We start from the raw sequence: 21,470 nt of genomic DNA on the forward strand, positions 1-21,470 counted from the left end.
AGGGAGGGCCTGTAAGAGACCCTCTGGATTCTCAGCAGTGAATAAAATTTACATGTTGCCTTTGCTTTTTGCTTGATGATGGTGAGGTTTTGTAGGAGATTTTATTTTATCTATAACTCTTAATTTTTCGCTTTTGTTAAGACCAGGAGGAGTATTCCATAACATCCAGATAAAAGGTACCCACCTGTACTTCTGAAGACCTAAGGTCTAACCTGAATCTTCCTTGAACTACCTCTTTGAACACCTAAAATCTTTCAGTCCTTGGTGTTAGCCCTACAAAAGCTCCTGGCCTCTGTAACAAAGCAGTCTGGGCTCCCTTTGCATCAGCTGACAAACACAAGTGGTGTTGGGCTCAGGGTCTTGATGGATGCTTTGCATGAGGCAGAAGGGAAAAAAATCCCACTTCCCAAATGAGACACTGCATCAGCACAGATATTAGAAAAAATATGGTAAGCCATAAAAAAAGGAAGTCCTTGGAGACTGGAGGGTGTCTCCTTATACTGTCTGCCTTGCACAATATTCTGTATAGTTTATGTTTTCATTGCAAAACAATTTGTCAGTGTCTTATTTGCCAAGACATTGTCACTATAACATAATGCAAGTCATGAGCTGCTGTCTGACAGCCCAATCCTGTAAGCTGTGTCCTTTTATGCATTAAGGACCCCTTCAACAATAAAAATAAAAATATCTATTTTCCCAGCAGTTCCTCAGACTGCTCACACAGTGAGGTGTGACCTGCAGAAGTTCCATGACAATGAGTAAATTGAAAGACACCTGCAGTGTTGTTTTCCTGCATTGAGTATTAGCAACAGAGGCAGTGCAAAGCAGTAGCAGTGCTCAGAAGAGTGATTCTAACTGAAGGACTTTGGGTACAGCAGTAGGAGAGACCATGCAGCAGTTACAATAATCACTGCCCTCTCTTATCTGTTCTGATTACATGGAAGGATCTGCCCTGTCACCTCTCAGACAGGGACCACATTTTCAGCCCTTTAACCTCCCTCGTGAGTAAGTATCTATCAAATCTGTCTTCTTTCATCACAACATCAAGGTATGGGATCTACCCATGCAATTAAATAAGACTGGAAAGTCATTAAAACAATGGAGTTCTACTGCTTCATGCTAATGCCACGTGTTCAGTAATAGCAAGAGAAAAGGGTGTTGCCTCATTTTAGTAAAACATACTCTAATAAGAATTATTGCTTGATCCATTCAATTTTGAAAGGCTTCAGCTGAGCCTCCAAATAATGTACACTGTCATAAATGAGACTACAGCTGTCTCCAAATCTGTTCAATCTTAGAAAACCATGCATATAACATGCTCTTTCTACTATACAATGACTTAAATTAATATATGGCCAAAATGTAGATAAGAACATGCAGCAGCAAGTACAATGACCACTGTGGGTAAAAGAAGAACAATTTAAAATGGAATAATATGGTTTATCAGCTAAAGATCTGCAATTTTTAAAAACTACATTCTTTTCCCTTACAGCGAAGTACAACCAAAAAGAATATCTGGAAATCTGAAAATATGGAAGCAGAATAACAATCCATCAATGAATGGTAAGAAAGGAAAAAGTTATTATCCAAATTTCATTGTTGAAACATTTTTGATTCTGAAAATATTAGCACACTTAAGTTTTATTAATTAAACTTCAATTGTTATACATGTAAATGAATTATGCAACCTGTAAATCTTAATTACATTGTTAATTGCAATAACATTATGATCACTTTGTGATGCCTTAAATCAGTCAAACATGTTCCTCAATTTTGTAGTTGATTAGAGCTGATGGCATTTTGAATATAACACACTGCTTGTACATTTTAACAGAATTTATATCATTAATTATAATATTTTGATTAGAGTTTTAAACACTACTATCCATAGACCAGAAAAACACAGCAGTGTTTTTTTTCTGGATGCAATATGATTTTAACACTTCATGCAGCAAATGCTTCTGGTTAAACAATTGGTATTAATTATGCAAACATGCATCATTCATGCACTGGGGGTTTATGTCCATCACAACAGTGAAGCAGCTTCAGACTGAGACAGAGATGCAGCTGGCAGAAGCAGCACCTGTAGAGAAACAGCTCAGGAGACTCAGGTGTTGTCATGCCAGGGCATTTGTTATCCTGTTCACTGTGCTCTGATAATGTAAGTCAGTATTTAGAGACATTGAGACACTGCATCAATTTTACGCCAGATGAGTGTCTGGCTTCTCTTAGCATCATTTCAGCCTCAAGTAATTAATTTAATTATATCAAGTAATTAATTTAATTATAAGTAGCCTCAGCTACTTACAATTAAATGTTGAAAGCAGTCACTGGCACGTCTGGTGAAAGCAGCCCTGCAAGAGGGACTGAAAAAGCCATAGTAGTCCATAATCAGGGTAAGGCTTCATCTAAAGTTCCAGGCTCCAGGTTGAGCACGTGAAATCCAGAAAGTTGTTAAATGACAGGCCAGATTGCTGTTAGAAGAACCAGATTGCTGTTAGAAGAACCAGAAATCTAGAAAACACAGCTTAAAAGGTAAGATTGAATAATTAGAGATAATTAGTGTGAAAAAGAGATACCTGGGATAGCAGTCTGCATACAAAGAAAAGGTTGGTATAAAATGAAGGAATTAGCTTGGCAGAAAAGTGAAAATGGCACGTATGGCAGCAAGAAAGAATTGTACTGGACATTATTAGGAAAAGCTTTGTAATGCTAAGAACCAGCCCAGGCACAGCTTCTCACCAGGGTTTTAAGAACAGACTGGACTAATGGCAATCAGAAATGAAGCAGATATGGCTGGGTCTCTGCTGGGGCAGTCCTTAAATGACCTTCTACATCCTCAGCTTGTTAGGTTTCCTAGGATGCAGGAAGTACTTCACGGTGCTGCTAATCTGGAAATTCTTGCAAGGACTGGCATTCTGTAATGCTCTGCACTACAGGAGGAGATGGTTTTCCTGTTGGGACAACCCACAGCTCCCTAAGGAGTCTGCTGAACTGTGGTGCTTCCCTGGGCAGTGGCTGCTGCCATCAATCTCATACTTATGCCCAGCATCCAGCTCTGGATTATATTATTAAATAAGGCTGTAGTACAAACCTTCCAAACACCTCAAGCATAGTCAGACCTTACACTGAAGTGTGAGTCACAACTTACAAACACAAAATATTAATTTTCTATCAGCTTTAGTGATATCCAATGAAGTTTGAATAGTTTTCCAACTGACTGAGGCATGAAAAAGCCAGACTGTCCTCTCCTCACAGAAAGATAACTCACAAGTGACTCCACACAAAGGTGTGCAGTCTTAGACAGAGGCAAAGCTGGTGTAGGTGGGGGACCTTCACCAGAGCCTGTTTGCTGCTGTGAAAGGGTGGGACACAGCAGATCCTTTGCAGCCCTGGTTCTGGTGAAAGATTCCATTGTGCTCTTCAAGTTTGCTACTCTACAAGGCAAAGTTCAGGTTGTACTTCAGTGGGATCTGAGAAGCCAATTCATGCACTGTGCTTTATGTCTATTTTAAGACCAGACTCTTCCCTAGCCTGCCTTACAGTACTGAGCCAAATTCCCTTCCAAGCTGCATTCAAATGTACCTCTTGGGCTAAAGGGTTTAGTAAGAAAAACAAATCAAAAAATTAAAAAAATGGCAAAGACAAATTAATAAGAAGGCTTCAAAATAAAAAATGTCTCAGTTTTGGGTTTGGTTTTTTTTTTCCATCAGCATTCATTTCAGTATTTCAAGAGACAGATTTAGGGTAGAAAGTTTATAGGTATTGCAAACAATTCCCTGGCATCTCTCTTTTTTCTTCTTTAAGAGAATGTCTAACTTCCTGCTCTGTAAAACAACTCCAGTGCTGATCACAGGAAAGACCCACCAACCTACTCCTGTTGCTGGTTGGGTGATTTTGTGCTTTATTTCACTGCAGCTGAACATCTCTGTCTTCGTCAGATGCTTCTCAGCAGTCTCTTTGTACATGAGTTTATAGAAAAGCTTTTCAAATCATTGAAAAGTAGAGTAAGTAGGAATATGCCATGAGTGTACTTGTAGGTAAAATTAAGAAATATTCTGGTTTGATTTCTGAAGGTTGGCTACAAGCCCTGCAGCTGAAATTCTCTAAATATGCTTTGAAAATAAAAAATACTCACTAAATGCCTCTTGAAAGAGTAAATAGTCAAAGCAACTTTGAGCTTCATTTTGTGCTTCACTTGCAAATAGTTATGTGACCCAGCCTCACACCTCAGCCTGTAACTCTGCAACAGGTCACCCCAGCATAGTGTTACAGGCCTTAACCTTGCCCTGCCATTCATGCTTAATGTGGTCACGGCTTGATTTCTTATGGCACGCTAGGACTCCCGGCCAAATTTCATTGCTAACAGGGAAAAAAAGTCACACTGACAAACTGAACGTTTCCAGTGCAATTACAGGAAGGCAGAGTGGCTTTTCACTCCAAAAACACATATATCCACACACAAATACATGTGTATATAGACAGACACACTCATATGTGTGTACAGTATCTTGCCTTTATGGTGCACTTAAAAGTTGCTCTTCTGAGAGAAAAGCAGGCATTCCCCTTGTCAGAGAGCTGCAACTCTGCCAGTCAGTTCAGTCTGAGAACGCCAAGTGAGCCACTGGATACGTGTGATCTTTCAGCTGCACAGCATCCCATTCATCAAATGCTTCAGCAATGTAATATGTAAAGCTGGAAAAAACAGAAGCTGCACATGCAAGAAGAATCAATTAGCAGGAACACCCATATAAGAAAAAAGCCTGCACAGAATCACCACGTTGCCATTCTGAATTTCCTAAAGCTACCTCCTCCCTTCTTTTGAGTGATCTTGGAACACATTCTGTAATTTGGATGAGAGGACTGAAGTGTTCTAATCCCCTAATTAGGCACTGATAATTTAATAGAACACTGCAGAATTTAATGTCACTAGGTAACACTAAGCACAAAGTTGGCATTATATCCTTTTCTCCACTCCCCTGCCCCACCAAAAATTTCAGATATGGCAAGCCTCAATGTTAGGAAAGAGGCTGTTATAGTTTGCAAATAGTTTCCATCTGGAAGAAGGCGCACCCAACAGAATTCAAACAATGCACACTGCAATCTCAGTTACAGTGGCATAAATTAGGATCAATTCCACTGAGGTCAGAACAGTTATATCTGGGAGACACGTGAGGATTGAGGCTAACTAACTGCAGGAGAGTCAGTTCTCATCTCCTCTCCCATAAGTCAGGCTGGCCCTAGTTTCCAGTTGGACTCTGTCCACATAGTGGGCCAAACCTGGCTTTAAATGTCAAGAGAATAAATGTGGAGATACTGATTTTACTGGAGCTATTCCCAATTACAGTAGTGCAAAGTTTGACCCAGAGACTATTTTTATAGATCCAGGCACTGAGCAGTTGACATCCCATCATACTCTGGCCTTGCTGGACTGGAACATTCAGAGTACAAAGGCATTTCTGTGTGATCTGGAGTACCACGTTTCAGAGCCATGTTTGATCACAATTATTTCTCACTTGGATGAAGGCAGCAATTCCCAAAATAAAGTGCACATGTGGAGCACACTTATCTACCTAGTTCCTCTCCTCCCCCAGGAATATTTTTCGACTTGTTAACTACTGGAACCTGATCCTCATGTAATACAGGAAATGTGTAAGGGTGATACCAACGACCTTAGCAAAGTGCAAGCTGTGAATAGCCCTGCTGAAGCTGAGCAGCCAGAAAAGACAAAAATGTTGGCATGCCAGCTGTTGACTGCTACTGCAGGTGAATGGCTTTTAGAAGCATTTAAACCAGTTGGAGTATAAACAGGCCAACCCTCACTAATGGCAAAAAGGTAGGAAAGAAGGTAATAAAGCATAAGAAGTGCAGTGACCACATAAAATGACACAAACAGCAAAGAGTTTTCCTTGAATGGGAGGAAGGCAGAGCTCAACAAGAGGCTACAGAAACACTGGTGTGAGCTGTAGGGGAGATATGGGTACTCCAGGAATACTCTCCTGGGTGGAGAGGACGAAGAACAATAGCTCAGGGCCTGAGGTCTGTCTTGCCACCTCTTCTCCCAGAGGGATAAATGTGGCTCTGCACAGCCGAGTGCCCCTTAGGGCAGCAATTATAAGGGAAGTGAGAATGGTAGTTGTATATGAACATGGCCCGATTAAGAATTCTTTCCCATTATTTAAGGCTGAACTGATACAGAGTTTAATGAACCACTGCTGTCTGACAAATAATAAATACACCACACAAATGAATTTCAGGGTTAGTGAGACTCTTCATGAATTTGAATGGAATTTAGCAAATAGTCTCAGATGAAACAATGCAGAAAAAAATCTCAAATGTCAAAGCACTTCATTTTAGTACTTTCAAAATGGAGTGGTTCATTTTAGAACTGCCAAAACACTTTCAAAAACTTTCAAAACAAGCTTTTAATCTGTCCATTTTTAAATTGCTCTAAATTTTAAAAGGAAAGAGAAAAAGCTTTTAAACACATGAAACAGCCCAAAACCAAAAATTAAGTCATTCTTTTGAAGTAAAACTAAATATTTTGGATTGCAAAAATTAATACTTTTCTTGAGTATTTTTTTATTTTTCCATCTGCATTTCAAAACTCAGTTTGACCAAAACTAAAATGCAATTCTGAAAAAAAAAAATAGTTGTTAAAACCATTAATAAATATCTATAGACTCAGAGAGTGGTTTGGGCTTGAAGGGACCTTTAAGGGCCATCTATTCCACCCCTCTGCAATACACAGAGACCTCTCCAACAAACCAGGCAGCTCAGAGCCCCATCCAACCTGACTTGGAGGGTTTCCAGGGATGGAACACCTCTCTGGGCAACCCATGCCAGTGTTTTGCTACCATTGTTGTAAAACACTTCTTTCTACTCTAAATTCAAGCATTACCAAGCTTCTGTTCTTGGTAATCTACTGCCCAATTAACGTCTCTGAGTTTACTGGAGCAGAGTGAGGCCCATTACTTTCCATAAACTATTTGAGTTTATTGATCTGTTTTTAATTGGAAAATCTGAAAATACTTGTTTTTATAACAGTAAAATAACAAAGGTTCCATCTGAAAACTCACAGTAAAAAACATTAAGCATGCAAATGGTAGGTTTAGGTATTTGAAGATATGACTGCTCTCTGCAGTGCTGTATCAGAATCTTTGTCTGCTTAACCTGATTCTGGAGCTTTTTTCCAGCCCAAGGCCCTTGAGCATCCCCACTGCCCTGTCTTGCTTGCAGGCAGCTCCAAGCCTTGCAGAAGGGGTGGAGTGGGATATCAGCTACACCCCAGTTCTGTTCCACAGCAGCGCTGCTCTCACGTGTGCTCCTGTCCCACTCAAGCTCAGCCACACAAGACACTGAAAATGTGGCACTTGTGAGCCCTTCACAGAGAGCATGGGAATGAAGCACCAAATCCCATGCTCCTGAGAGGATCAATACTTTCAGCCAGAAATACTTGGCTTGCAGGTGTTTGGCTGTTTGATGAATAGCTCTAATTTTCTACAGAAAGCAGATACTTTTTTTTTTTTGTGGAAAAAATATGCTCACAAACTTTTCCTTTAAGGAACAGATGGAGATGGAAAATTTTTAACCTATAAGATATAGCAACATGTGTGGTTTCCACACACCCCTCAATCTTTTCTGCATGTCCACTGACTTGCCCTGCTACAGGAAATTGTAATAAGGGTGATTGGCTTCAAGCCCAAAACATTGTCCACTTTCTCAAGCTCTATCAATGGACCTGTCAATGATGTTTCCATGTGTGGACCTTGACTTTTCTCAAATAGCAGTCCTGTTAGAGGTAGAACAACATGCTACTGTACTGCATGTCACTGGATATTATGATCACATTCCTATGCTGGCCAAAGGGAGGAAAAGGGTGTTTGCAAGGCACTGTAGGCACAAAGAACCCAGAACAGTTCCCCAGGAAAGGGGAGTCAGGTTTTGTAGCTATCTCAGAGGCATGAAATGTTTTATTACCAACACACATATGCAGACATTCTAGACTTTATTTGCTTCCAAAATAAAAAGACATATTATTGCAATAGCAAAAGAAATTCATCTGTGTTTGAGTTTTGTTATGATTTGAGCAAAAGGAAGGAAATCCAGGGTCAGAGATCACTCCCTCCCTACTGTTTATCACAACAGGTTACCATCCTTAATTTTACCAACTTTGTCATATTGGAGGACTGATCCTTAACGTTGAAGTTTTTCCCCTTTCTGGAATTAAGCCAGAACCACAAAATATTTGAAAACACAGGGCTTGATGGAATTGAATATAGTTTTTCTCTGTGAAAGTAATACCAAACTGAGAGTGTTTTCCCTCTCAAAAGATGCCTTTAAAATTGACATGTTTTCTTTCATATTTATATTGGCTCTGGTTATTTGATAAAAACTGTAGGAAATATATTGCAAAATCTTATTTTTAAAAGACAAATAAGGAAACTTTAAATTTTAAATTCTTTTTCAACTATATCCTGCATTATTTTATAAATGCTTTCCAGATTTGGCTTGACACTATTACACATTTCAGGATTATCTGAAAGCTAATTCAATGCTACTTTACTTTGGCCCTCCTTTTTAGCATTTTGATGTACCATTGTTAATTGATTTTAGTGTTCTCTTCAGGAATATTTGATACAAAATCATAAGTTTGAAGATCAAAACCAAAATACATATATACACAAATGTACAAATCTATATGCATATATATACTTATACATACATATATATACCTGTGCCTACGTAAGGACACACATATATGTAGCCCACAGAAATTACTCATAAAAATGCAATGTGTTCCAGCCAAGCAGCCAACTACAATAAACACATCATTCATTACTTTAAAATCCTACTGACTTTAGCGATAACTTTTCCTGAATAATGAATGTACATTCTAGATACAGTAAAACTTGAGTTTAACAAAATATTTTAATAGAGCTATGCTGAAAATAAAGATAATTTCACAGAGGGAGGTTTCAGTGGCTGATATAGAGGGAGGAAATTTTCATATCAATAAATATAGTGGCATCTGCCAGGTAAAATGTTGCAATAATCCTCTGGGTGTCCTCTTCAAGTCCTCTTCCCAGCTCTGACCTTGCCTTGCTTTGACCTCAGGTGGAAATTGTGCTCCTAAGGCTGAGCCAGACTGCTCACCCAGACCTCACCCTGTCCACAGTGCTTCTCTAATGTGGGCTAGCAGCAGTCCATGGCAATGATTTATTATAAACTAGGTGCAATTGAAGTTCTCTTGTCCTTTGGGAAATATGTGTAGGTAGAGATTGTTATGTAGCATCTCTAGTGTCCCAGTATCCATATGCAGGATAAATTAGTTGAAAAATTATTGCCTGACTCTGCATTTACACTGGAGTCTTCTTGGCAGAAAAGATTGTTTACTTATTTTTAGCAGTATAGCAAGACCTTTCCCCTATCGTTTGCAAGCTTTAGCCAGCAGATGAGAACTATAAGCAACTTCAAATTAATATTTGTACCAAGATCATTTATGGCTGAATTAAATTACAGCTTCCAAAATGAATGTCAGAATTAGCTTGTTTGTACTATGCTTCGTTGGCACTGTCATATTGACATTTATGGTATCAGGCCTCAGGTTCATTTTGACATACAGAGCTCTCCTCTGGTGTCACCAGACAAGTTACTCTCTGGAATACTATGAATCACATGGACACATAGTGATATTCAGGTGGAGCTCCAGAAAATCAGCTCCAAACAATTCTATGGATTAGCTTCTTCAGATAATGGGTAATGATGCTCCATTCTAGCAGAAGGAAAAATGTTTCTGGGAAAAAAAATTAAACCACGTGAATTGTCTTTTTTTTCATTATGGACAGCTGTATAATGTCTCCTTGCATTGTTTTTTAAGAAGAGCTCTGGGCTGGTCTGTTATTTGTGAAAATGGTTCCATGTTATTTTCTTCATAGCTTTTGTGTGTGAGAACCTAGGACTAACACCATTATATATTTTGCCCTTTAGTGAAGATGTCCCTACTGGAGGAGAATTCTGGAGTAAATAGAACAAAAATAAGGAAAACATTTGCAGGCCATCACTTTGGTTCTGATTTTTTTAAAAAAATGTGGATCAGAAACATTGTGGTCAGATTTATTGCAATCCATCTCCAGTAAAATAATAAAAAAATACTCAATTAAAAGTGCCAGAATTCAAACTAAACATTATTAATAAAAAATGGTTTGATTAGCTGAATCCATGGTGTGACAATGACAGCTATAATAGAAATCAGCCATACTATGATTTTTTTTTTTCCTTTCAGAGAATTCACAATGTGTTTTTAATGAGAAGGAATCCAGTTTTCAAAACCCATGTCAGGTTTCTGTGCAATCAGTCTGCCACTACCTGGTCCAGTAATTATTTAAAAATTAAGGGTGGCCAGTGACCCAGGGCTTCAAACCCCAAGCCAGGGATTGTTTCTTCTCCAACATTTCAGGTTTTCCAGGGGAAAAGGTATCCTCAAATTAAAAATATTTGACTAGACTGTAAATGAGAAGGTCTCAATAATGCCTAACTACTACAACCACTGAAAGTTGCCAGGCTCAGAGCTGAACTGCATGGCTTTCATGCAAAAATTGTAATTTTTTCACCTCAAAACTGAAAGAGGGCAGGGATTCAATATTTTCTCATCATTTTTTCCTAGACAAAAGGAATTTCCAAGGGTTTGGCTTCAGTTCTAAGTAGACAAAAGGAAGTGAGACGCATTTTCTAACCAAATTGCACAGTGGTATTTGTGAGGTACATGGTAAAGTTAAGCAATTCAGTCAATATCTTGGCTGCAAGATTCTCATCTGAGGGTGACTTACCTTATTTTGATGTTTCTGAAGCCAGCAGGACTGTTTCCTAAGGCAGTGAATGGAGTAAGGCCTTGTTCATTAGATTCACAGAGTGTAGAGGTCTGTCTGACAACAGAAATAACGGCTGAAAAAATTATTTACATTTAAACAAACAGTATTTCAAGAAATGCTGAGAGATTTGCACTGTAATACATAAAGTAATTTACAATAGGTAAAAAAATAAAGCTTGATTCTATATTTTAACCTGTTTTACTCTTTCTTACAATTTAAACTTTTCTTACTCCACAACCACAAGTCCTCAATGTCTGTGTTTTTACAAAAGGAAGCATTAGACTTTAGACAGACTCTGGGATGATGATTCTCAAGCAAAGAAAATTCCAAAGTCAAATGAGGGTTTATATCTCTTTGTTTAGAAAGTGCAGAAATAACGTTTCTAATTTCTCAAAAAGTGAGAATTTATATCCTACGGTCCTACATAATGTCTGTGACTGCAGTACCGTTAGGCTATGACAAAGTTTGTTCCATTGATAATGTTATTTAATTACAGGTGTATAGACATACACACACACATACACAAAGCAACAAAACTGTATTCAACAGATAGCTTCAATAATGGAAGAATTAGATAATATAATTGAGATCTTTTACATAGGAGTAATCCCATTTACGCCAGTGGAATAATTTGCTATGACAAGGGTTTAGAGGGTCAGATGTGTATAACAACCATCTGTGCTCCTTAGGTTTTATCCTCAGATAACATTCTCCAGCAACAAAAAGAAAATGCCACACTGACAGGTAACCCAACCTATTTCCAAGCTGCATGCCAGGCCCCAGAGTGCTTGGGTGTGACATTTGACTGCAGATGCTTTCACACTTTGATTTGATTTCACACTGTGCTCTCACCATTGCCCTGTTCCCCCTGTGCAAATTTCTGCAGACATTAGCATGGACACTGTCACCCTGCTTGTCCCCTTGTCACAGCTGAGCTCTGAGCTGTTCAGCCAACACCCTGAGAGTGACCCCAGGCGAGGTGGGGGCCGTGCATGGTGCCCTGTGCAAGGCAAACATGGACTGAGACCCTCAGGGCTGTGGCAGCCACTGCAGCAGGCACCACCAACCACTAATTGTTACTGGGAAGATACTTCTGTATTAAGGCACCAAATGTTGAGCCTTCTGTAAATGTTTTAAAGTTATGCAAAATAACCTTCACTACAGTATAATATTGCTGCTATTATTATACTTCAGAAATTAATCAATTTTACATATTTTCCCTCACAAATGTTTAAAGGAAGACTAGGACCAGACTGCAGGAATTGGCATTACCCGCCACCATAAGTTAACAGTGTCTTTTTTAGGCAATATTCTGTCTGTAAAACCGCAGTTTCAATGTAAGAATTTATAACTTAACTCTGATAAAAGTATTGCAAAATCATTATATAGTTAAGGGTTTTTGCAAGACATTATGTATCAAGCTTTTAGTTTTATTTTTAAATAGTTTAACTTGCAAATCAGAGAGGCGTTTTCTTAAAACCAAAGAGTAAACTTGTCCCGTTTGCAATGAGCAGCACTGAGAGAAGATAAGGAAGCTTATCAGCAATATTTACAAAAACTGATTTAGGGTCAGCATCAGAAACTCTGGATCATTAAATGTCTTTGCCAAAGGCAGGTTTCCCCAAGAACATGAGAGGATTAGATTTCAAGAAAAGGATACCAAAGAGAGTAGAAAGAAATGAGATGTCAGTGGATGGAGAAGGGCTTTAGGCACATCAGTATTTTTTCGCAGAGGCTTCTCAAATGTGAACTTTCACATGGAGTAACACATCTGCTGCAATGAGAGAGGATTTCAGAATGATTGGCAGATTCTTCTCAGTCAGAGCAAGAACATCCTCACCAGCTGAGTGCCCAGAGCACCTGGTAACTGGCAGTCCTGGATTGAGAGCCAGGCTCTCTGCCTGCCAGGGCATCTCAGCCTGCTCTGAATTGCAAACCAGCCCCTGAACCAGACAAAGGAATGCTGCAAACCTACTTGCTAGGGGCTAAGGCACTCTCTAGCATCTGGGAAATTGTGATTCAAGTCCTGTTTCAGGGTGTAGTGGAGAATGTGTAGGGCACAGAAAATGAGACTGAAGTAAAGGAGTGAGGAGCCAACTCCAGCCCCTCAGGAGCTTGAGACTCAAGTCAGGGCACCTAGAAATGAGAGCTGAGGGTCAGCTTTGAAGCCTGATCCAAAGAGGCCACATAATAAAAAAAAAGGACAGTGTTACCTGTGTTGTACTGTGAATCCTCAGCAGTGTCATCCTGACATGAATCCTCATCTCTTGCAGGAGGATTCCTGCTGCTTCCCAGTAGTGCTGCTTCCAAAAGTGACTTAAAGGAAAAGATCCATCAAGGAGGGGAAACAACTACGGTAAGTCTAGAGGAAGACATCTTCATCACCTAGTAAAATCTGTTCAGTCAACTCCAGCTAATGTGACTCCCAAGCTGTAAAACAAAAATGGATTATGTGTAGTAGTACTATAAGACCAGCATGATACTCCAAGTAGTTTCCAATTAGCATAAATATAAGGTTATCATAGAAAAATGTTGCTGTAAATCTTCACAATTTAGCATTTTAACATTCTTCCTAATGCTTCCTATGAATAAAGTGATGAAGAACAGGACCTACTGTTGGGGGGAGATAACTCCCATGCTGTGCATGCACACTGCAACTAAGCTTTCACTGTCACATCTCTATGGTACACAAGAAGGAAATAAACCACCAGGAAATATCAACACTGACTTTCAGAGGAAGAAATGCAGCATGAAGCAGCAGTTTTGCTGGAATTGGATAAGTTGGACCCAGAGTTGTGTGAAGCTCAGAACTTTAGTTTACTTTTGCTTTAGCAAATTGTGCCAGGAGGCTGGTTTGCTTTGCTCGATTACCCAACAATTACTTTTAAATTTTTGCGTGCTGGAAAATCAGAGTGAGTACTAAACCTAGGCAAATTTTTCCATGTTGTTTCTTCCCTTGCATGTTATCAGCTCACAGTTAATATGCTGTCTCTGATAACATGGTGGAACAGTAGTACCATATATGTTCAGAATCATCACACAAAATGTTTCAAGAGCAAACAGATGAAAGGACCTAGTGTTGGCTTGATATGACCCATTGCCACAGTCCTTCCAAGGTCACTTACTATCCCTAGAAAGGGAATATGTTTTTTTTCTGGGTCAAGGACATGCATGGCTGGTGTGATCTTGAAAGCTGCAGATCCATGCCTGCCAGCCATCGGCTTTGTTTTGTAAATACATTCCTTCCCTCTATGAAACAGCAAGCCCCCATTTTTGTTTCAGGTTGGGTGGGATATAATCACCTGGACAAGGGCTGTGCCAGGGTAACAGAAGGTGCAATACTGTGTGCTTAGTGAAATTGGTTTTTGCATGGAAACACATGTAATCATTTAAATCAGATTTATGCTGGTTCACACTGAGCTGGACCAGGTGAGATTATCATCAGTGCCAACTCACACCACTGCAGTGCTGTAACAGAGTTCTTTCAAGTTAACTCCTTGCAGTTTCTGTGGGTAGAGAATCTTGTCTCAGAAACTTTTAGTCTGGCTCTCTTGGCCAAAAATATGATTAGGGGCTGTCACAAGTGAGACAGAGCGGCTGGTGTAACACGGTGTTCTGACAGGAGCAGCACTCCATGTTCAGGGATTAGCACAGCATAGCCTCAAGTGCAGGCTTTGGTTTCCCAGCAGAGACTTTTGATCCACCCCTTCTTCATGTGCCACATTCACAGCCCTGTATGACCAAGAAGGTGCTTTTGGAAGAACATTCTGTGTCCCAGTGGTTGCCTGTGCACAAGAAATGTGGTTACCAGCCTTTCATAGCAGCTTCAGTAATTAATGACATTTCAAATCTTCATGGTACTTTTTGACAAATGACTATATCATGCATTTGGCTTGTGTAAAAGGTACTGTTCAGTCAGAGATCTAACCACAGAAAAGAACATTTTTTAAAGAGTGTTTATATTTTGTACTGATTAAAGAAACTATATGACATTTTCCTGGATCTATAAACAACACAAAGTAGAACGAAGTATTGGGCCAATAACAATGTCAAAATCTTGTAGAAAAATGCACACGAAAGCTCAACTTTACCAAATAATTAATATTTCAATTGTTCTGGCTTTATAATATATCATTTATGCAAGAGAGAATAGTTGTTATTATTAAACACTCTTTCTAAAAATTAAAATCCAAAATATGTTCACAGGTAAGCAAATTTTTCTACATCTCTGCTGTCAGAATTGAATCCACTGATTATATTAAATGCATTTTCCTGGCTACTTTCCCAGTATGAAGAACAATTCAAATCATGTTTCTTTGAACATTTAGCAGTTGGCAATTGCTGGCTGCAGAGTACCTGCCAAGAAGATACTGTGCTTACAAACAAAATTATACACCTACTTACATGTACACACAGAACAGGTCGTGTTTATCCCAGCATTAATACCAACTTTCACAGCGCTAGAATGAAGCACCTTCACTAGGCAATTGCTTCAGCAATAAATTTGCCTCTATTATTGACTTTGCAGGATACATTTCTTGGAGAATGGGCAGTAGCTGCCAGTATCTTTGTCTACTGTGAGTACAGCAATAAAAAGAATTGATCAGATGGGTACTGAAAATGCAGTTCAAATGTAGAATAAGTTTCTACCTTGACCATTCAAGCAATATAGACAGGATAGATGCATTCTGTCTGTCTGATCACCCTCAGGATATGGATCTCCTACTGGCATTCTTCTGGTAGGAGCAAGAAGTAATTACAATTGCATTTGTTCTGCAGCAACATTTTCTTTCCTTATTGCTCCTTTTTACCCCACACTGAGAATGGAGATTGCAAGATCACTGCAAAGCAATGCTGTGGCACAGTAGGCATTAAAAGGCCATAAATGTATACAGGGAATTATCATTTAATGCAGTGAATAGAAAACTGAAGCAACTAAGAGTCGGAGGATGCCTAAGTGTGGAAAAAGGGTTTAACATAGAGAAATCTAAAAGTTATCCCTTGAGCTTACCTTTTGGAGACAGTACCAAGTCCCTGCTTTCATGGGGGCCACACTGGTAGAGGGATCTTCCTGACGATATTAACACCCCAGCTTTGTGGTGGAGGCAGCCCAGCCCAGAGTCACAGCTAAACAAATTATTTCTTAGTGTTCTGGGCATTCTCACTTTGGAGTATTCAGGACCCTGGATCAAGGCTAAACTGTGGTGGGAAATGTGGCCTGCTCCAGAAGGGGTGCTGGAAGTCACTGCACCTGAGCACCTGCCTGCCCTGGCTGCTGCTGCAGGGGAAGTGTATTTGGCTGTCAGGCTTTGCTGTGCCCTTAGCAAATGCAGTTTGCAGCGTGCCCAGTGCTGCAGCACCCTGCTCTGCACAGCTGGAGGGCTCTGCCCTGCCTGACCCAGAGCAGCAGGGTGGTTCCCCCAGCCAGCTGTGGCACTGGGTGTCCTGGAGACCAAAACATCAGCAAAGTCCTCGGTCTCCTTGGTACCCTCCCCACCTTGACATCCAGGGAAGCTCTGATTTGGACATGGGTTGGTACCTAAAACTGCAACAAATTGCTGCCAATAATAATTAAAAAAGGAGTAAGTTAAATGTATGGTATGAACGGGAAATAAGATTAGACGTGACACTTAGACCAGGAGGCCTTTTTCAGGCTGTGGAAAAAAATAGATCACAGTTATTTTTCCCACAGCCTGGAGAAGGCCTCATGTCCTAAATGTCATCTCTAATCTTGCCTTCTATTTCTAGTGTATATTTCACTGCTCTGCCAGTGCTGCCATAGTTAAAGTGGTGTCAGTGTTTCCATTGTAAACCCCTATTTTCAGAGGTTTGTAACTCAACCATAAAAATTTTGCTCTGGACTGAAACCTAGAAAACAAATTCTAGAACTGAAACATATTTAATTTTTTTTTCTTCCTGTCATTAAAAAAATTCATATTTTAAACACAAAATTTTGTAAGCCATTAGACTATAAGAGAAACACACAATTTGTGAAGTTTGAAAATACTCCAAAAGTAATAACAACTTTTTAAGGTAATTGTGAACTTTTTTTTGATTCCCAATACAGATACATTATGGGGGCTTTTTTTTTTTTTTTTTAAGAGTGAATAGCTACACATTCAGGTCAAATAATTGGAGTTTTAAAACTTTGAGTAAATATTTATAGGACTGGATCAATAATCTGCATTTTATAAAGGCTCCTAAGTACATATTTATATAATAAAATGTAGCAACAATGCATCACGATCAAGTCAAAAGCGTGCTTTTGGAAAACTTCATAAACGTAGTTACACTGGCCAATAGTCTGCAGGGGACTTTTTCACACGAAAAGGGCCTAGGCCTCTATTTAGCTAAGAAAACCTTATTCATGCAGAAATAATCAGATGTGGTTCATCCATCTCTCCCTTTTCCATGTGCTACTGCAGTGACAGAGCTGGATATCAAGTTTGGGTAAGGCAGGAGTGATGCCACACATGGCTGCTGAGGTTTACAGAGCATCCAGGAGGCTGTGCAAGAATTATTTCAAGTGAGACAAAGGGGTTCTGGCAAGGATTTTGGTAATATCATTGAATTCTGGTTACTGGAAAATAACAGCTAGGAAAACCCTCCAGATGACTGAGGAGTTGACAAATACAGGAAAGTCCCATGATCTGGAATACGAAAAATACTGAAATAAATAACAGAAATATATATTTGACAGGGAAGTACAACTAGAAGTATGGCTTCAATCATTACATGCACTCTGCCCTTATTTTGTGTTCTGAAAGACATCACTGTTTTAACAGACAAACACTTTGATTTTGCAATTGGATTTTTACCAGTGAATCCTACTAGAAAGTTTTTGGGAAAGGAATATCTGGCTCAGAATGTACATTTGAAGAGCAGAAGATTGCAGTAATTTTCCTCACTGAGATCTAAATAAAACCCGTGGATAGCAACCACATTGGGAACTTCGCAAAATTAGCTCAAAGGTCAGGCCAGAAGTACTCATAAAATCAGATCATAACTTTCTGTTCACACTAAACTAGATAAAAACATGTCTGGTTTAACCATCTGCATATTCCATTGATCTCTAACACATAGATAAATGCATTACCATTTAATAACAAGGAAGACAATTTTCAACACTCTTATTCATAGTCTGGCTTACATTTTGTGGTAAATACGAGTATCAGCCTTGCTTCAGGTATCATTCCTAATTCATTTATTACAGATGACATTTTTCTACTAATGCTTCAGTTCAGGTCCTACCTTTTTTTTATAACCCCATTTTAAACATTACAAGGTATGATTTTATAATCCCTAGAATTAAGTCCATTAAAGTCACTAAATCACTTCAAACCGGCTACAAATCCTGCTGAGGTGAATGGCTCTCTCGCAGTCAATTAATTTGGAATGATGTTTTACTCCCCCTAAAACTCCAGTAAAATCTCTGTTAATGTTTATGGGAATTGCAAGCATACATTCCCTTTACTTAAATAGCTAAATCATCTTTTCTATCTTATAATTTAAGATATACATGCTTCATATATATGTAGATATTGTGATAAGTTTTATTCAGCATAAAAATTCCAGTGTCCTGGCAATGACAGGAGGACTTTGCTGTCCACTTCCTTACGTCCAATTAATTTTAGTGAAGCCACTGGAGAAAGGTACGACAGGGAGAACAATATCAGAGCCTGATCATCAATTGTCATTAAAAAAATAAAAGTGTTATTCTTCTATCTTTCTATTAAAGGAATACTTATTTAATGTTGGTTACATTTCTGACTCTTACAGGAAATATTGCATCTATTTCATAATTGACCTGACTTGTATAAGTGGGTAGCTACTAAAAGACCACAGAGGCTATTTTGGAAAATATGACTGGAAGCATATTTTCTTTGAGAAAAGGGGAATGGAAGACTCTAGTCCGAATATAGTACAGAGAAAAAAAAAAAAAAAATCTGGGAGATTTCAATGTTTTAATATGCTAAAACACAGGAAAGTATGCACACTGTGGCCTAAATTCCCATCACCTTCCTCATGCAAGAAACATCACTGGGTTTATAGGGACCAATTTTTTTGATCCTTTCATCTTTTTTTAATATCTTATTCACAGTTGCAGTGTCAGCACTCTGCAGGATTCACTTCAAGCACTGGAGCTTTCAGATGGAACTTCTCAGTCTTTCAACATTTAAGCATTTATTTGTCTAAATTTATGATTGTTTCTTTGCCAAGAGAGAGTCTCAGAAAGAAGATGGACTCCCCCAAACACACAGTAAACACTCAGCAAATGAAAAGGCTCATGACACCATGTTCTGTTAAGAAATTTACAGCAGGTGACCTGCCTGTTTTCATGGTGGCAGCAACTGTATTATTCACTCCACGTAATGAATTGGGATGTTATGCTAATCTGAAGAGGGAACCTATCAATTGTATATGTCCAGACCATCTCTCCCATTGATTTTTTAATTAATGATGAATGTACATTTTGGGAGGGAGAGATTGCTGAGGAGGGAACTTCACGTGCAGAATAAAAATGTTACAGTAGCCTAATCAATTAGGTATGGGTGACAAATGGGAGAGGGATGACATGACAAAGCAATGTGCTTTAGTAGTGGTCACAGAGAAGATGTCACATGTTATCTATATTAATCTTTCCACAGGCTAAATGTGATCCCTTGCATCAGCAGAACCATGAAAATTCTATTTGGTATCTCAAAATCACACCTTTATGATGCTAACTTGAAATCTGCTTACTTTGTTCACAGACAAAAACATTGTAATAATGTACTAGGTGCCAAGATCATTTGTAATTTGAAGCCTGGCAACAGGCTTAAAAGCCACTTAGAAGATAATTTAGGTAATAAATAGCACACTTGGACATGGGCTTCACCAGTCTTAAGTGTCAGGAAAAGAAGGGGTGCCTTTGGAAGCGGGCAGTCCATCCTCTCTTGGATGCAGCCTGTGCAGAGGCTCACCCCCCATCCCCAGGAAAGGCCTCACAGCCCCTCACTGCAGCAGCAGCTGCCTCAGAATGAAGTGACAATACATGTAACCCACCTCAAATTCAGCTTCAGCTCCACTGTGACCTGTGTGTGGACAATAAATGCAGCAAGTTGTACCATTCCTTCTCAACGAAATCTAGAAGCCTGATGCAAAAATGCAGTGTTTGATTCCCCAAGTCTGACCCACAAACACCACCACTCCCCACACACAGCTTCCCCAGCTCATCTGTAATTATTGCTAAGAATGACAGAGGTGTAACAGGGCCATGCCTAGGACCTCATTCTCAGTGAGCCATACCAGACAGCAAACAGCTCTACAGCAAGTCTTCAGAAAAGCTCTTCTTACTTTTGGGTGAGCTGAAGGACTTACATTTCTCTGCGTGGGGATGTTTATAAATGCATAACATGCACAAATTACATTTTATTTATTTCTCTAAATTTCTTTAGAAATACAAAGCAATACAAGACTGACCTTGGAGTGAGTAAGTAACATGTAGGTGAGAGATCTGTCAGTTCTTAATTCAGCAAGTTCTGAATTTTTACAAACAGATTTCCTTCCCTGTAATGGTTCAGGAAATTCAGTTGTGTGACAAAAGCTCAAAAGCGAAGATATATTCTTTTCTAGACAAGACTGGCTTAGTGAACAGACTTTTGCCTCACTGCAAATTAAATTCAAGCTCAGTACACTGTGAAGAGGAGAAACCACTTGTTTCAGCATAAATCAGGGTTGACTTGCCTGATATCTATAGTATCCTAAAAGATCATTCCTCATGTAATTCAGAGGGCCCCTCAGAGAACTTGCATTGAAGGTAAAACCAAAGGAGCTGTGTAGCAATCCTCAGCCACTGCACTGTTCACCTCTGTATGTCACAAGTACCCCAGAAAGAGACCTCTCCCAAGGTTTGGTGCTGTGGGGGTTTGGGTGGATGGAGGGGGGTGTCTGTTTGAAAGCCATGTCCATACCAGCCCTTCCAGGGAAGCAGAGCAGTGATGTGCACACACAGCACCACAGATCCTCATCAGTGAGCTCCTGCAGGAACTCACCCACCCAGGAACACTCAGGGGGGAGATCTGCTCTGTGGGAGCCCCAGCACAGAGATCTTTCTCCAGTCGTGGTGCTTTGCTCCACTCACTGTCCAGAGTGCACAGGGATGATGACTGCTGCCGAGATATTGCTTACACACACCTTGGACCAAGAAGCTCTGTGCAACGACTTTTTAACAACTACAACAAGCTGCAGGCACAATATAAAAAGCTGGATTTCAGTAACTGGAAACATTAGGAATATTAGTAATATCTTCCAAAGAGAATTGATGAATTGGCCCAAAGAGAAATTAAGAGTTCCCCCTCACTTAAATGCAAAACAGGAGTAAGCCATTTCAGCATAGTGCTGTACCTTCATTAACAATAAGCATTAAAAGGAGCTTTGCCACTCCTTCACAATTTAAGTTCTTGTCACTATTCTACTTGTTACGTCCACCTTGGACACCAGCAATCTTTTCTAATTATAGGCAGGTAGATTCCTGAAATGGTATTTCTCTCTCCTAGGAGAACATACAAATGGTATGTGTGGTTTTTTATCAGTGAAGATTGCTGGAAAGGTTATTCA

At 39.4% G+C, this 21,470-nt stretch overlaps 1 long non-coding RNA gene across 2 annotated transcripts in view; it reads right to left on the reverse strand.

Annotated features, from left to right (window-relative positions):
* Positions 1 to 1,583: 1,583 nt before the first annotated feature.
* LOC115496381 (uncharacterized) overlaps positions 1,584 to 21,470 on the reverse strand; it is a 166,217-nt gene continuing 146,330 nt past the window's right edge. Inside the window, exons 3-5 of one of the 2 annotated variants that reach the window (XR_012057355.1) lie at positions 13,085 to 13,301; positions 10,830 to 10,921; positions 1,584 to 4,711 (exon numbers count right to left, since the gene is read on the reverse strand). This is a non-coding gene — a long non-coding RNA (uncharacterized lncRNA). Of the gene's footprint in view, positions 4,712 to 10,829; positions 10,926 to 13,084; positions 13,302 to 21,470 lie in introns of both variants that reach the window. The other variant, XR_012057356.1, reaches the window with a different exon arrangement.

This window comes from Taeniopygia guttata, chromosome 9 (assembly GCF_048771995.1).
Source record: "Taeniopygia guttata chromosome 9, bTaeGut7.mat, whole genome shotgun sequence".
Classification (NCBI taxonomy): domain Eukaryota; kingdom Metazoa; phylum Chordata; class Aves; order Passeriformes; family Estrildidae; genus Taeniopygia; species Taeniopygia guttata.